Raw genomic sequence first — 3,674 nt, 5'->3', positions numbered from 1 at the left:
GCCTAGAGAGTGGGAGAAGATCTTCACCAACCAAACAACGGACAAAGGCCTCATATCTAAAATATATCAACAACTCAAAAAATTGAATCACTCCAAAACTAACCTCCAAAGTAACACCCATCCCATTAAAAATGGGCCAAAGACTTAAAGAGAGTCTTCTCTGAAGAAGAAACAAAAATGGCCTATAGACACATGAAGAAATGCTCCACGTCTCTGGTCATAAAAGAAATGCAAATCAAAACAACTCTAAGATTCCACCTCACTCCAGTTAGAATGGCCAGAATCAGGAAAACGAATGACAACAGATGCTGGAGGGGATGAGGCCAGGAGGGATCACTACTACACTGTTGGTGGGAGTGCAAACTCGTTCAACCACTATGGAAAGCAGTGTGGCAGTGCCTCAAAAGGCTAAACATAGAACTCCCCTAAGACCCAGCAATTCCACTACTTGGCATTTACCCAACAATCCAGAAACAAGGGCATACTAAACCCACTAGCACAACAATGTTCATTGGAGCACTATTCACCATAGCAAAGATATGGAACCAACCCAGATGTCCCTCAGTTGATGAGTGGATCAACAAGTTGTGGTATTTGTACACAATGGAATTCTATGCTGCGGTCAGAAAGAATGACATCGCCCCATTTGTTAGGAAATGGAAAGACTTAGAACAAATCATATTAAGTGAAGTAAGCCAGACTCAAAGGAACTTATTCTCAGTGGTTGCCCTCATTCGTCATAATCAGTAGAAACCTTGGGCTCTACTAGCAGAGATTGTCAATAGAGCAAAAGGCCATATATAAGGCCATATAATGTCAAGCTAATTGAAACGACCTTCAGGATATTGAGACAAAAGCCATATAATGAGTGATTGTTGTCCTTAATGTCCTATGTTGTCTCTCATCTCGTTTGCTGTCCCTTGGTTATCCCATATTGGTATAGTATCTCACTTTATCTTATACATTGAACTTATTTGTATTTGGATATTTGAAATTTGATAGGGAAGGGGGGAAAACCAAGACGGGTGGGGGGTGTGGGGTTGGTGGAAAATGGGTACCAACACATGTGAAAGGGTATCAATGTATGTGAATTAATGCACCTTCTATCTGGCAAATATCATCTAACCCTTTTACTAATTACAATAAAAAAATGAAAAAAAAAGAAAGTTGTAGTGTGTAGGGAGGATGATGGGGTCAAATACATTTCTTCTTAGAAATTTACCTCATCTGGTTGCCCTGGATTTTCCTGGCCTTCTTCTTAGAGAAAGTTCTGTTATACTGGATTTGTTGCTTGGCAATGATCTAGCATGTACATCTTCGAGTAAGACATCCACAACTTCCATGCCTGAGACTCGAGTTTCCTGACCTTTGGCAACAGCACAGCAACATCTTTCTTCCTCCTGAGCCACAGGCCAAGTGAGCTGGCTTGAGCTGGTTGTTAGTTACAGTGGCTTGGTTACCAGGGTTCCATATTCTGTTCCATTGTGAGGGAGGCAGGGTCACCTTTCAGGGCCCAATGACCAAAGATCCTTGCTCACAAAAGACCTCACCAAAGACATACTGGAGGCTGAATCTCTCCTCCAATCTCACAATATACATGTGGATGTAGTAAACAGCACACCTTATTTGTCCAATCCCAATGTCTTCCACTAGGCCCAACTACCAGTCTGGTCTCAGGCTCAAGGAGCCTTTCTTAGGTAAGATCCAGACTTAAGGGTCAATATTGCCCTCATCCTTTACAAAACATTTGCTTCACAGTGCCTTCTCTGCCTGTATTTTGCCCCTTTTAGAATTTTTTTTTTGTTTTTGTTAGTCTTGGGACTTGACCTCAGAGTGTGAACATTGTTCTTGGGCTTTCTTTAGCCTTTAGCTGTCCCACCGAGCCACAGCACCACTTGCAGCGTTTTCTATGTATGTGGTAATGAGGAATCAAACCTGAGTCTTTTTGCGTTGTAGCCAAGGACTCTACCACTAGGTCAAACACACAGGGCATCTTGCACATATTTTTGAAGTCGATCTAATAGGATATTATTATGTATCTGTATCCTAATCAATTTTTTCCTGATGATTAGCTTTGCTGTCAAGTGTAAAAAATGCAAGAGGGAAACACACAGAAGAATTAGTGAAATTAAAAAAAAAGCATTAGACACAGTTAAGTGTTCATTCTTTGTAGGAGAAAAGATATTTGGATATGATGATGATGATGATGACTTTATAATTACTATGTCAGGGTTGAGAGTTTGGCATAGTGGTAGAGTGCTTGCATAGCATCCATGAAGATCTGGGTTTGATTGCTCAGTATCACATAGATAGAAAATCTAGATGTGGCACTGTGGCTCAAGTGGCAGAGGGCTAGACTTGAGAAAACCCGAGGACATTGCTCAGGCCCTGAATTCAAGCCCCAAGACTGGCAGAAAGATAAAAGAAAATAAAAATGCTTTTTACGAGCTAATTCACTCACAGCATTTGCTTCTGAAATCTTCGCTTCTGCATCTTGTGAAATACCCCTTTCCCTAAACGTAGACAAGAAAGACAGATCCATCCCATGGTCCACTGTGAGGCCACTGGTTGGGCTAAAAGCTAGTCGTGCAGCAACACATAAGTTTTATTCTAATACTTTCCAAACTTTGTACTCAAATATGCTACCTACTTACCAACTTAGGTCAGTTATCCTTATGCTATACCTTTTCTTCATGACTACAATATTCTTACTCTCCTACGTTAATCCTCTTGTACCTCCCCTGACCTCTCTCATTCTTTTTTTCTATCTCTGGACCTCTGCTCGTCTTTCAACCCTTATACTGCACGGATCTACACTTGATGGCTGTTGAGCAATATTGTATATGTAGGTGGTTAATTATTCTCTAGGCTCAGAGGGACTTAAAGACAATAGAGATTGGATTGAGAGGCTTATTGTTTTGGGTATAAATCGCTTATCAGTGGTTGTATTAGACTGGTCTGTAAGTGCACAAAAAGAAAGAGTGATAATACCAATCAAAACTTGTGAACATCTAGTGTCTGCCAGCTACAGAGGTCCAGGTTGGTTATATCTGAAAAACTATAATCGTATTTAGTAGTAATCTTGCTCCCATTTTCAAATGGGCAGAACAAGAAACTCAAGAAAAATGTCAAATCAAGAAACAACATCCCCCACCCAAAGGAAACAGACAATGGAACAGTCACTGGCAAACCTAGAGGAGAGTCTTCCAAGTGCTACACAAATGCAATTGATAAACATCCTTAATGGAAAATGTGAAAATATAAAGAAAGAGATAATGTAGGAAGCCATAGCTGAACAAGAGGAAAGCAAAAACAAGGTGATAAGTGAAAAAGACGCAGCCATAAAGGAGGCCATAATAAAGGTTTTTCAAAGAAAGATGGATGAATTCATAGAATCCACAAATAAAAAAGTGACAAAACTCCAACAAATGTCCAAAGAAAATAAAGCTACTGAGCTAACCACTCAAAAGGAAATCAAGGAGATAAAGAAATCCATACATGATCTTAAACAAGAGACGCAAGGCATCAAAAGTGAGCAATTAGAAGCAAGGGAGATGAAAAATAAAGTAGATAGCTTTGATAGCAGGTTAGACAATGCAGAGGAGAGAATTTCCGGGGCTGAAGATAATTTAGTTATTATAGAGAAAGAACAGAAAATGAGTCAATCCATATCT

The sequence above is a fragment of the Megascapheus bottae genome, unplaced genomic scaffold (genome assembly GCF_031878675.1).
Source record: "Megascapheus bottae isolate mThoBot1 unplaced genomic scaffold, mThoBot2.hap1 HAP1_SCAFFOLD_52, whole genome shotgun sequence".
Lineage (NCBI taxonomy): Eukaryota > Metazoa > Chordata > Mammalia > Rodentia > Geomyidae > Megascapheus > Megascapheus bottae.
The sequence above is the reverse complement of the archived record's forward strand: the minus strand, read 5'-3'. Positions refer to the sequence as shown.